Source organism: Peromyscus maniculatus, chromosome 20, assembly GCF_049852395.1.
Source record: "Peromyscus maniculatus bairdii isolate BWxNUB_F1_BW_parent chromosome 20, HU_Pman_BW_mat_3.1, whole genome shotgun sequence".
In the NCBI taxonomy this organism is placed as follows: Eukaryota; Metazoa; Chordata; class Mammalia; order Rodentia; family Cricetidae; genus Peromyscus; species Peromyscus maniculatus.
This window is the reverse complement of record NC_134871.1, coordinates 29,499,202-29,512,635: the sequence shown is the minus strand read 5'-3', so window position 1 is coordinate 29,512,635 and position 13,434 is coordinate 29,499,202. Positions and strand designations below refer to the sequence as shown.

At 36.1% G+C, this 13,434-nt stretch overlaps 1 protein-coding gene and 1 long non-coding RNA gene across 4 annotated transcripts in view; one reads left to right on the top strand and one right to left on the bottom strand.

The window, feature by feature from the left end:
* Positions 1 to 13,434, top strand: part of Cpq (carboxypeptidase Q) — a 429,601-nt gene that overhangs the window by 47,967 nt on the left and 368,200 nt on the right. The gene's annotated exons all lie outside the window — the stretch shown is intronic.
* Positions 9,440 to 12,184, bottom strand: LOC143269746 (uncharacterized). The gene is made up of 2 exons (XR_013046400.1): positions 11,455 to 12,184; positions 9,440 to 9,557 (listed from the first exon to the last, which is right to left on the bottom strand). It is a non-coding gene; the product is annotated as an uncharacterized LOC143269746 (long non-coding RNA).

Below are 13,434 nucleotides of genomic sequence, written 5' to 3'. Positions count from 1 at the left end.
TCTTAGATTATCCCTGTCTAATATAAACACAGTACAAGCTCCACATATGATGAAAATTTCTAGTAGTCACATTAAAAAGGAAAAGGGAAATCATATACGTATATGACTGTTGTCATAGCATCTAGCTAGCTCTCATACTCACTCTGAGTTTTCAATCCTCCATGCTGCAGCCTGTGCTGTCTGAGGCAAAACTGAGCATACCAATCTATCTAATAACTTCCCAGGCTTCAGAGTCCTGATCTGGTTCCTTTGCTTTGGTGTCTTGTAGATGTAACCAACCATCTTATTAAATAAGAAACACAGAACCAATGTAAATGGAAAGCCAAGAGGTCAGAGCTCAGAGCTAAAATCTCACCCTTCCTCCTGCGGTGGTCTTAGCTCTCCAAAAGAGACATATTTCCTGTGTGTATATCTTTAAATAGTCTTTCTGTTCTGCCTTCTCATTGGTTGTAAACCCAAACACATGACTGCCTCGTCACTGCCTGTAAGTACAGCCCTCTAGGTCTTAAAGGCATATGTCTCCAATGCTGGTTGTATCCCTGAACACACAGAGGTCTATGGGATTAAAGGCGTGTGCCACCACCGCCATGCTCTTTCCATGGCTCTAATAGCTCTGACCCCCGGGCAACTTTATTTATTAACATACAATTAAAATCACATTTCAGTACAAATAGAATACCACCATAGTGTCTTTCTGTTTTCATGGGAGAATTTCTCACATAATTCATTTCACCTGCAATAATTATTGTCCCCACTCTCCATCCACCATCTCTGTCTAGCTACTCTGGTTCTCAGGAACACCATCTCTAACTTCTTTATTCTTGGGTTCCTTCCTATATGTTCTTTTTTATATACTATTATTTTATTTTATTTTTGAGATTTAATTATTTTAATTTTATATTTATGGGTGTTTTACTTGCATGTGTGTCTGTGTACCACAGAAACCAGAAGAGATTGTCAGATTCTCTGGAACTGTGTGGAGAGTTTTTAGCTGCCATGTAGGTACTGGAAATCAAACTCATGTCCTATGAAAGAACAGTCAGTGCTCTTAAGTGCTGAGCCTCCTCTCCAGCCCTCATCTTGTGTATTCTTCTAGTATGTTTCCTTCTTACCACTCCCTATGAATTTACCTCTATGATTGTGTAATGTTAATATATGTTATCTGTATCCACTGATTTAAACTTATAAGAGAAGGATATATTCTCTCTTCACCCTTTTTTATTTGCAGAACTTGTCCAGGGTCTGCATGTAGTAAGTGTTCAGTAAATTCTAACTGTTCAAGCTGCATCTGCATGTGCTCAGCCTGGCTTTTCAGCTTTAAAGACTTTTTCAAAGCTACAGAAACTCTTCCTGGTATGACTAAGTCTTCCAACTTCTGTTTCATCCTATCATATCCGTTAAAAGGTTTGTCTCAATACAAAACAAAACAAAACCCAATAAACACAGAGTGTAAGAATTCCCATACTGCAGGGGAAACTGTGAACTGGTGTAACCCTCTCAGATACTAGTAGGCAATTATCTGATAAATGGAGCCACAGTGACAGTACAAACTTAGGAGGCAGAAGGAGAGACAAGGAAGATGACAGTTGAACACATATTTGGTTTACAAAGCTGTGTAGTGACTTGTAGTCATGTTTAGAATTTTCACAGGTGTTGCTGGCCATGTCTCTTTCTGCCAGATTGGACAGTCGGTAACAGCAATGTCTACAACAGTGGTTCTGTCTTCCTCATGCTGTGAACCTTGAATACAGTTCTTCAAGTTGTGGTGACTCCCAACCATAAAATTATTTTCATTATGAAATTGCTAATTAATAACTGTAATTTTGCTACTCTTATGAATTGGAATGTAAATATCTGATGTGCAGGATACCTGATATGCAATCCCCAAAGAGGTCATTACCAACAAGTTGAGAACTGCTGGTCTAGGTCAGTCTTGATCAGGAGACTGGAGCCACTGTCCTTGGGTCTATTTATTGCCTCTATCCATGCCACCACCATTATTCTGTCATGATTGCTGTGCTCGCAGTGTTGTGCCCAAAGACACAGTGTGGGCTGTTCTGTCTCCTTGGGTCTAAGTGCTTTCTGTGTGAATTGTCTGCTCGCACCTTGAGATGCTTCCTCATAGGTCCAGCTGCATCAAGCCTCTATTCCATCCCTTTGCACGATTGATCTTTCTTACAGATCCCTGACCAACCAACCAGAGCACTCTTCACTGTCAATCCTGGTGTCTTCCAGCAGTGAGACACTTCTCTTCCTCTAGTTACCTTACCTGGAGCCCTGTCCACTGGGATAATCTACCCACTTTGCTGTTGAGGCTGTCTCTGATTGGGGTTGCTATGTAACTGCCGCTCAGTTGTGAGTCACACTAGTATCCTCACCTGACCTACTTGTAGATTGTTTTTCTGTTTCTTACCTGGTTGTTAGAGACATTCCATGTAGTTGCAAGTACCATTTAAAGAAAAGTGGCAAGCATAGGCTTCAGGAACATGGCATCTGCTTCTGCCCTCTGTCCCTGTTTTGTCCAGTCCTGGATCTTCTGGGATATTGCCAGACCAGCCTGCCCTTATGCCTGGTGAGTTGGATGTCTCTCAATTCATGCTCCTGTCCTTATTGGTAAGTTGATGTCCATAGTGGTTGTTTCATCCCTTCTGGGGCCTAGGAGGGGTTTTGTGAGTGGCTTATATTTCTTATTTGGAAGTTGCATGGCCTTGTTTTAAAGCCTTAGGGGAACTGGCTTTATTGTGATTTTCTTATTGTTTGTTTTTATAAAATCCATATGGTGTCTCTTCTTACCTCAAAACACAAAAGATCTGTCAGGTCAATCCCGTACCACACTCTGGGCCTGCTGCAGAGCTTTGGACTACTTTAGTTTCCACTCACAGCTAGTGCATCTGTAAGCATATCTGACCTTTGTAACTGGGTGCCGCTTCTGATTCTTGATTCTTGAACTAGGGATGCTAGTTAAACGGCCATGTGCCTCACATCATATGGTGTTCCAGCAAAGACAACATACTGGCCCAGCACCTGCAGCTGTGGATACTTGGTTGTTACAGTACATTATACATCTAGTTTCTTTGATAATGATTGGGTATTATAATTTCTCTAATTTCTTTCTCTCCTAGTAGTTCATACTTTTTTGGGAATATGTCCATTTCACCTTAAATAGTTCGTGAAATTTTCTGATTAGCTTTGTAATAGCTACTGCAGCTGTAGCTGTCTTCAGTTTCTATTGCAAATATTATTTGCACCCTTATTTTCTCATTTACATTTACCAGAGATGTGACAGTGTTATTAGTTTTTGCTAGGAGTCAAGATTTGGATGTGTGTTATTTCCTCATATTATACTTTGCTTTCTGTTTTATTAATTTCTTGTTTTATATTCATCTTCAATTTCAACTCATGTTTCTTTTGTTTGTTCATTTTTTATTTCTTTCTTTTTATTTTTGAGACAGTCTCACTTTGTAACTTGCGCTTGCCTCAAATTCAGCCTCCTGAATGCTGGAAATACACTTATATCCTACCATCCCTGGCAGCTCATTAATTTTTCAAACTTCCTTACTTTCTACCATAAGTCATATATATGCATTTATGTATATATTTATTTTGAATGCTTTAAATTGTATATAGTTCATTTGTAAAACTGTGAACCCAGCTGCAACTTATGACTTTTGATTGTTATTTTTTATTTTTCAGTTCTATGTGTTTTCTAGTTTTTATTCTATTACTCTTGAGTAGTTTGGAGGTGTACTTTGAATTCTCAAATATATAATTTTCTTTGATAGTTCTTTGCTACTCTTTAACAATTCATTTTTAGTCACACATTGAAAGATATGAGCTACAGATTATTTAAAATGAGATTGATTTTAATTTTTAAACCATATATGCTTAAAATAGCACATGCTCTTAATTGTTAGATGTGCTCATCTGTGGATGCACATTAGATCAAGCTTCTTGTTCAATTTTTTTGTTTATTCGCCAAGGGCCATAAAATTACTGAGGGGCATGTTAGAAACTTCCAGTATTGTGTGCAATTGTACATTTATCTGTATTTCAACCTTTTTTGCTTCAAATACTTTTCATAAATTATTATGTTCATCTTCCTATAAAATTATATCCTCTTAGTGAATTGAGCCTTTTATATAGTGATTCTCTTTATGTCCCAATCTTTTTTATTTTTACCTTTTAAGACTATTTTTGTGATACTGATAAAACTCTCAGTTTTTAAAATTAGTATTTTTGATATACATTTTCATAAATTTATATTAGACTTCTTTATATGTGTCCCTTACAAATGACTTTGAATTATTTTTTAATCAGTCTGATGATATCTGTCTTAAGCAGTTGTATGCCAGAATTAAGTCAATTATGCTGAGTGGGGTGACATGTCTGCATTGGTTTCTGTCAGCTTATAATAGTTTGAACTGAAATGCTCATCTGAATTATTCTATAGTCTCTCATTAATGATGTTGCAATTACTGAGTCATCCAAGAGCTCATTTACAGCCTGTTACATTGGATTATCCCTGTAGTCCCGAATGGCATAGTGATATGCTATCATACAGCACCATAAAAAGATGCAGGGTGATGAACATAAAAAGATTAACAGGGTGATGAACAGTCTCAAGAAGAGTTCACCACAGCTGTATTTAAAGGACTGTCATGCGCACATGAAGGAGGGATGAAAACACCAACACCCAATGATACAGCTGAAGCAAATGTTTTATCCATTGAGCAACTGCATGAGTCAGGCAATTCACTATGTACTTTTTAATTACAGCCTAAGACACAGAACAACCATGGGGGAGGTATTATCCTTATTTTGTAGGCAAGGAATTTGAGAATCAGAGAGATTAAAAAGGATGCTCAAAGACAAAACCAGTAAGTGGCAGAATGGGAAATTATTTTCGGTTCTGTAGGAATCTAAAACTCTTGCTCTTTCCACTGAATTATGTCACAGGGAGATTATCTGGTCAGTGAGAGGCAATGGGGAACTGCCTTAATGAAAACTGCTCAAAATGCAGTGAACTCTCTCATTTGTGGTTGTGAGCATCCTATCACTGGATGGGACATAGTTGTATGCCAGGTCATGATAGTGAGTGTTGTTCTTGAAGTGGGAAGTTGTACTTTATAATAGAAGCTCTCCTTTTATAACTTTATAATAGGTGAATATTACAACCTATTTTGGTGTTTGCCAATTTATTTAAAATTGCCAGAGTCTACGCGTACAGCTGGCTAAGTGAGATCGCTTTCACAGTTCTGCATGTATCCCATCGGCTCCCCATTAGTCACTGAACTCTTAAAACTGGTATTGTAACATTATTACAATGTTTTGCACCAATTTTATAAACTTTACAGTACAATATGTGTTCCTTTTCTGAGGCAAACCAATGGTATATTTCTCAAGGTTCTGCTGCTATCAGCAGCGTTGATGGAGGATTTTTTATACATTTGTAATAGATAGAAATAAACCAGAAAAAAAGAAGAAGAAAAAAAGTGGTGGAGGAAAAGGTGAACACTGCAAGAATACTCAAAAGGGCTGAGAGTTGCAAACGCCAAGATTGGCTTTGCATAGTAAATGGAATAGAACAGCTCTGAACTATAGCTTACTTTTCCTGGTTTGGTCTGACAGAATGATTGAATGCTTTTGTACAAAAATCAGAGCCTTAAAAACAAGGATTTGGTGAGATTGTAAAATGGTGTGCCACTTTGGCAAAACAGTTTGGTGGTTGGTCAAAATGCAAAACATTGTTACTCTGTTACTCAACAATTCTACCCTTAGGAATATAACCTCAAACCACTGAAAATGTGCACCTATGAAACATGTACATGAAGGTTTACAGCAGTGTGTTGCTAATAGTAAAAAAGTTAAAACAACTCAAATAGCTATCAAATACTGGAGAGAAATAAAATGGGGCTTATTCATACAATAGAATATTATTAAGAGATAAAAATGAATGAGAAACTGACAGATTAAATGACTTTGGTGAACCTTCATAATTTCATTTGTAGATCTTTCCATTTCTAATTTATAAATACATTTGGGGTTATAAATTATAAATGTACTGCCTCCTGTCAATATTGTATATTTCTATTTGATGATTTCTGTTGTCAAACATTATATGGAAATGTTTCCAAGTATTTTCTGTATTAACTGTGAATGAATAGAACAAAATAAATTGCCTGAAAAAAAAACCAAAAAAAAAAAAAAAAAAAAAAATTGCCAGAGTCTGACAAATGTATACCTTTCATAATTCTAGATTCTGAAATTAGTGGCACTATGAACTTCCTTTTTGTTGTTCTACTTCCTGTCTTCATGTCAGAGTTGGGTGGTGTGTACAGGTGAGGTCTTAAAACAGTGCTCTCTGGCGATTTGTAGGTGAAAGTCTCAGTTCATTTTGGTGAAAGAGAAACACATTATGCATGCTTAATAATATTAAAACAAATACAGCAGAAGGATCATTAATTGGATATGTTGGTACCATGAAATATAAAATCTGAGAAGTTCTTAGTAGTATATTAATATAGTATTAACAATAAATTTATAGCTCATCTTAAATACAAATAATATTTAAAATATATTATCTCATAGGCAGCTTTTAGTAAATAGAATTCATTGCAAGAAAAATGGCTGTATTCTGGTTTTTTTTTTTTTTTTGTTTTTTGTTTTTTTTTACTGACATATTCTCCTTTGTGATGGCCAAGAGCCCATAAGAATAAAAAATAGCTTATTTCTCTCAGCAGTAGTTACATCAAACTGGCCCATTTATGGACTCTTTCTGTGTATTTATTTTTTCTGTCATCACTACCCTGTCAGTAGCCACACTTCCTTCTTTTAAAGCCCAGCCCAACATATATTTCTTTTAGACGATTCCTTCGGCTCATATCTCAATATGCATCATGTTTGTTTAGTCATAGTGGAGGCTGAAATGTATGAAAGGTTTTATACATTCTTTACTTTTATTTTGACTAGCTCCTTTAAATCTTGAAATTTTACAACTGTTTCCTATATCTCTGAGTGGTCTGTAGGAAGATCTCATCCCAAAGTTCCCCTTACCACTGAGTTCCTCTGGTTGACTAAAACATGTTTAATATTGTACCTTATATGCATTTTTATTGTTCATACCTATATAGTGTTTAAATTATGAACTAGGCACAATAAGAGATCAATATTTTTATTAATAATTATAGACAAATTTCTAAACAATCTTATTAAATAAGAAACACAGAGCCAAATACAGGGGTAATAGCCGAAGAGATCAGAGAAATAGCGAAGAGCCATGACTAGCCTTAGCTTACCACCACGCCGTAGTTTCCCACATGAAGAGCCTCTTCCTGTCTAACCTGCGCTTTTACTGATTCCTGTCCTGCCTTCTCATTGGCTCTAAGCCCAGCCACATCACTTCCTCGTCACTGCCTGTCAATACAGACTTCCATGTCTCTATGGTTGGTACTGGGATTAAAGGCGTGTGTCACCACACTTGGCTGTGTCCTTGAACACACAGAGACTCTGCATGCCATGTGATCAGATTAAGGGCATGTACTACCACTGCTTGACTTCTGTTTATAGCTTGCTATAACCTCTGATCTCCAGGCAAAACTATTTATTAACATACAAATAAAATATCACCACAAATAATAAATTAGAAAAATTGTTGCAATACTCTGAAATGAAAGCTATGTGAATGTGGTCTCTCTCTTTCAAAATATCTTGTTATTCATTAACTTTTTCACTCAAAGGAAGCACTTTGTGTTCTTTCTTCTGTGTGTGTCAGAATTATACCACTACTCTTGTGCTTTAAGGCCTTTATTAAGAAAAAACAGGAGTTATTTGAGCACAAAGACTGTGATCCCATGGTAGTCAATCTGGTAACTCAGAAGACTGCTGAGTGACTATTGAGTGGATAGCACATACAGTGTGAACACACTAGGCAAAGTTAAGAGTCACATGGATGAAATTAGTGATTTTTATCATACTAGCCAGAACAGCATTTAATTCAAAACATAAATTATTTCTGGAATCTCCCATTTAATATTTTTAGAGTACAATTGGGTACAGGTAACTGAAACTTTAGATAAGAGGAGATTACTGTTGAACCTTAGAGAACATTAACATACTGATGCATAAAGAGTTTGCAAGTTGATAGTAATATTCTTCTAGCATCTTTCAGCTCCACAACTTACTAGTCAGATATTATGCTCCAAAATATTCTTATAGGTTTCTGATGCTTTGATTTTTAAATTCTGTGAAACTGTAAATACCTGGGATTTGGTGTACCTGGAAATGTCTTATTATTTGAATGGTCTAAGCACATGGTAACTAATGAAAAGAAAATATGAAATTAGATTGCACAAACTGAAATTTTCCTAAGACTGACATTAAGCATGCTGTAACCTGAGTTGGGATCCCCTCTACCTAAAAATTAAAAAGAAAAGGAACACTCTAGAAAAACATCTTGATTACAGAATTTGGCTATATGACTTTAAAGATTGGACATTCTGGCTTCACCAAGTTGGGTCCAAGTTGACTCTGCTTTTTTGGGGGTAGTCAGAGATGAACTGTGCAAACAAGGAATCAAGATCCTAATTCTAAATCCTTTCATCATTATGCTCATCATGCCAGCTCCCTTCAGTTTTTCTTATCTGACTTCATATATTCGAAGGCCAGGTTCTCAGACTGTGTGTGGTCTTTGGAGCATATGCAGGAGCATCATGGGGTGGGGGTGGGGAAAAAAGGGATGCTCATTAAAGTCCAGATTCCTGGACTCCACCAGAGCCCACTGAATTGGAGCTAAGCATGGAAACTCAAGTTTGATCTCATCTGGACAGGGTCATTGCTAAGGTTCTTTCTAGCAAGACATTCTATGACTTTCTGAGTAAGAAAGCCATTGTATGGATTTCATTTCAGCAGATGTCTTTACTATACTTTAGTGTCTGCTAATGGTTCTTTATTTGCCCCAGATCAGCTAATTAGCATGTGATGACAATGTACCAATCTCCTTATTTATGCTGACTCACACAGCTTATCTGCTATAGTTCTGTCTCCCCCCGAGTTGTGCTAGAGCAGTGTTCAGTCTCTTTTTGTTCAAGTTCACCCGAGATGTTGTCATCCGCACTTTTACAATTTGTTTTCCATCATGAAAAACAGACACAAAAAGCCCCCCATATATATAAAATGAAGACAAACAAACAAAACAACAACAAACAAGCCTTCACTTACTCAGCATGGCTGACTAGGCTTTCCAAACATAGCCTTGCACATTTTGTGGTTTTAGCCTCCAAATATCCCCCTCGTCCATCTGTGGACACTTTTCCTTTCAAGTGGATGTAGGTGGCTGATTAGCTATCATTACCTGGTATTTGTTTGTTTTAAAAAATGCAAATCATCTTTGCATTAACCAGAGACAATCTTATTTATGGAAAACATTACAATATGATAAAACTTAGGCCCATAGATATTTATTAATAACAAAGAAAGTGTTGAATTAGTTTGGATCTTTGAGGTTTTTTATTTAACCTCTCTGTACCTTGGTGGTGGTGTTGTCTGACTTCTAGCCTTTGCTGTTAGGAAAGTGAAGAAAAACGCCAAACAGTTATATAAAAATACCAAAATCTAGAAAGCTCTACATATTACGTAGGTGGACTGTTAGTAAGTCATACAGCTTGCTGTTATATGATTTAAACAGTAAAATACGTTGGTCACTGGGTGCATCACCACTGCGTCCCATGAACACTGCAGAGTGGCAGAACCTAGAATGCCTTTCTGTCGTCATCCGCATTGTTTGGAAGCTGGCACACTTCCCGCCTTCTCTGGGATACTTTTCCTGACTCTCACAGAAATACTCAATTACTTCCTCTTCCATATTTTCAGCATTACTTAGTGTGATTGTCTATGCATACATTTTTGCAAATCATATTGTACACAGTAATTATAACCGTCTTTTTCTACTCATTTCAGCTTCATTTCTATATACTTGTGTGTCAGCCTGACCTAAAGTGGTGTTCAGTAATTGATCATAATAATCTCTTTCTTTTTTGAAAGTTTTTTTGGGGGAACTGAGATATTTGTTCCTCAAGAATATTACTATCCTTATCTCATTTAGTAGAACTTAGAACATGGGATCATACATGGCTTAGTTTAGTGACAGACTAGTCTCTCTCTCTGCTCTTGGAAACAGTTGAACTCTGTCAAGGAGCTGGGAAGGACACTTCTCATGTTATGAATGATGTGTGGTAGTTGTTTGGAATGATTGGTGCCCCCTTTTTACATTGGTAAATTTATATCTTAAATCTGGATTGAAGATGCTTTAAATACTTTTGTTTGCTTTTAGTCTGCTTTTCACATTTTTAGTTAGCATTCAGAACAATGGAGTCATTATGGTATTTAATACATGCATATTTATATAGTAGATATTTATATGTATAGTTATATAATATATAAAATATATACTATATGTTTATATAAATATATATATTTAAATTATATTGTTATATATATAATTATATATATACATATATCTGTATTTTGCTCATATTTGCCTACCCAGGGACAAAACATATACCACTTGGTAAAGATCAGAGTTAGGGATTCATTCTGTTGTGAAAATTGCCAAAATATTTGTCAATAAATGACAAAGGCTGCCTAGGGCTATAGAGAGTGGGAAAAGGCTAGAGCTTAGAAAACATACTATGACTGTGAAAAAATCTTAGTTTAAGTCTGGCAAAGGACTTGAGAAAGAGAGAAGTACAGGGTACAGAAGTCCAGAGAGAACCTCAGCACTGGGTGTGGCTCTGATGGTGAGGGAATAGGAGTATACACTGTGAAGTCTTCCTTGGAGCATAGTTTTATAAGGTATTGAGAACTTACAGGTTTACGCTTGCTTTCCTCACAAAATCCACTTTAGTGAATGTTTGCTAGGAAATAACCTGAAAACTGTTTTATGATGTTTGTATTATATTTATTTACAGCCTTCTAAAGATCTTAAGACAGGGAAACATTCAGATTGTTCTATCTGTACAAGAGAATGTTACACAGACATTTAAATAACAATGCATAGATTGTCCATAGAAAAAGTTACATTATACGCTGTCAGAATTTTTAAGACTATCTATGAAATCAGGTAGTTTATGATTAAGTTTTGTAAAACATAAATGTATGTATATATTCACCAAACAATTATGTAAGTTACTGTTGGTGGATCTTTTTCCCACAGAAAATATATACTTGACTTATAAGTAACTGATAATTTTCATCTATATCACCACCTAGTGAAAGGATCATTCCTTCAGATTGGTACTGTCTGGGTTAGTAGTGCTGGAACAGAGCACAAATGTCCTGTCAAAGCAAATCAGAAGACTGAGTGACTAGAGAAACCTCTCGATTCCACATGGTCTTTGGGGGCACTTCTGAGTTTCCTGAATGGGTGCATTCATCTCCTACGGGACCTGGGTTACTTACTTTGTGATTCCTGGGATTTCACTTTCTGGCTTTCACTTTTCTGAAACCATGGTAAGAGGAGTAACACTTCCTTGGTATGAGTGGTGTCCATTTCTCGGTTGAATGTTGCTGCTGTACTTCTGGCTGATCATTGTCTACTGTCATCCTTTCCCACGAAGGTTTTGAGAGTCAGGTTACATGGTCCAGGGCTTCCCACCAGTCTAGCTTGTGGAAACTCCAGTGACACAGTGTTTGCAGCTCTTCCTCTAAGAGTGCACACATCAGTGTATTCCGCTTTTAATTTATATTTTGACTATAGAACTATAAAAGTTATAGAATTAATTTAGAGTTAATATTTTGTGTTGTAAAGTGAGTCTATGAATTGGATTTTTTTCTTTCTTACAAGGGAACAAAAGTTTGACACAAACTATTTATAGAGTAATCCTTCTGTTTGGAGATTGATTTGTGATATCCACTTTGTTAAATAGTAAATTTATAATGCACACAAGGGCCTATTTTAGGTCTTTTAAAAACAAACTGATCTAACTATTGACTGTTCTATGGTTTTAATGACTAAAGGATTAAAATTTAGCTTTTATTGAGATTACCTATAGTTTTACTGATATTACTTTTGAAAATTAGCTATTTTTGTGTTCACTATTTACCAAATACAATTCTTATCATTATTATACAATATGAATTAATTTGGACTAATTGGCTTCTCTATTACTTACTTTCCAGGAGCAAGTTATTATCCTCTTACTTGATTTTTCTAAATTCTGTCAACTAGTCTCTTCCTTGTAAGCACTGCGAATTAGACCTTCATCCTCCTGTATTCTCTAATTGGTTATAGTTTGTGTCTAGGAAATTGAATCTTTACTATATGTTTGAAAATTGGCCAGTTTGTTGAGTACAGTTTTATCATTGATTATTTGGTTTCTGTTGCTGGAGTTATTTCCAGTCCTGCCTGGGTCCACAGCCACTCAGACCCAAATAAACACACAGACACTTATGTTATTTAAACTGTTTAGCCTAATGGCTCAGGTTTCTTGCTATCTAGTTCTTATATCTTAAATTAACCCATTTCTATTCATCTATAAGTTGCCACGTGGCTTGTGGCTTACCAGTACTTTACATCTTACTTCTCATGGTGGCGGCTGGCAGTGTCTCCTGACTCAGCCTTCTACTTCCCAGAATTCTCCTCTCTCTTTATCCTGCCTATACTTCCTGCTTGGCTACTGGCCAATCAGCATTTTGTTTATCAATCAGTCATAGCAACACATTCACAGCATACAGATATCCACAGCAGGTTTCTTTCATATTTTCTAGAAAAATTACCTTAGCATTTTGTGCAAGTGATTTTTGTTCTGGTTTCCTAGTTTGCAATCTTGTGACTTTTCTTTGTGGATTATGTACATTATTTCCCAGATTTCTTTCGTGTGGTTTGCCATTTGTATATAGGAAAGCTACTGGTTGTGTTAGTTTTATACGCTGCCACTTTGCTGAAATTATTCATCAACTCTAAAGTTTTGGTAGACTATTTGGAGTCTCTTATGTGAATATATCATCTGCAAATATGGATACCTTAATTTCTTTTTTTCCTTTTCATGTTCTCTTTATTCCCTTCTCTTGTCTTACTTGCATTAGCTAAGTATTCCAGCTGTGTTAATAAGAGTGAAGCAGTAGATGGCCAAAACAAAATAACTTTGGTGGCATCTTTGGGGGTTCTTTGTCTCATGATGTTAAGTCAGGGAAATATTTTTTCCACCTTACAGGTCCTTTGCATATATACTATGGCTTCCAGCTTGGGGTCTTATGGGATTCTTGTGAGTGTTAACATATGTGTTTCTGCATCTCTATGTGTTTCATGTGCTTTTTCTTTGGCTCTTATTCTTTTTTGGTTGTTTTGTTATATTCCAATTTGTTTGTTTTTGATTTATCTTATTATTTGTTTTATTATTATTCCTTAAATAACTTTGTTTTCTGATGAGAGACACAAAG